Source organism: Sinocyclocheilus anshuiensis, unplaced genomic scaffold (genome assembly GCF_001515605.1).
Source record: "Sinocyclocheilus anshuiensis isolate Anshui unplaced genomic scaffold, SAMN03320099.WGS_v1.1 scaffold1382, whole genome shotgun sequence".
NCBI classification, from domain to species: domain Eukaryota; kingdom Metazoa; phylum Chordata; class Actinopteri; order Cypriniformes; family Cyprinidae; genus Sinocyclocheilus; species Sinocyclocheilus anshuiensis.
Window position 1 is genome coordinate 258,991 of NW_015554207.1, and position 579 is coordinate 259,569.

Consider the following 579-nt stretch of genomic DNA (forward strand, 5'->3'; position numbering starts at 1 on the left):
TGCTAAACAAATCGCGATTCAGTTAGGTGAAGTTTAAATGAATGTATGTCTGAGGGGAACTTACTGTCTTTAGAAAAGTTTAGATGGTATTTTTTTTTTTCATCTTGCCTCTGTATAACGCATATTAAAGTTCATAAGTTCAGCGCTGCTTTGTTTACAGCGGAAATCAAGGAAATGCTTTAAGCGCCACCTGCCAGGGCCGTTTTAACCATAGGGCTAGGCGGGGCTTCAGCCCCGGGGCCCGAGCAAGGAGGGGGCCCGTGATTGGCTGTGGAGTAGATTGACTGGAGCGCCGATCGCCAAAACCACCACGCCCCCCATTTATTAGCGCCGTTATTTAGTTGAGCTTTTCCGTAAATTCCATGCATTAGCCTACCATTTGAGACTGAAACGTAAAGTCTGAATTTGGTTTACCAATCAAATGCATTTATTGTATATTTGACTTTTGAACGATATGCGCACGTATCTATCAGGTGATTGCTGCCCAGTATGTCACTTTGTTCTGGAGTAATCTGGAAATGGTCGCGCAAAGAACAACATTCAATAAGTAAAAATGTCAGCAATTCTAAAAGAGAGAGG

At 43.0% G+C, this 579-nt stretch overlaps 1 pseudogene; it reads right to left on the bottom strand.

The window, feature by feature from the left end:
- LOC107671064 (extracellular calcium-sensing receptor-like) overlaps positions 1 to 579 on the bottom strand; it is a 16,114-nt pseudogene that overhangs the window by 9,769 nt on the left and 5,766 nt on the right.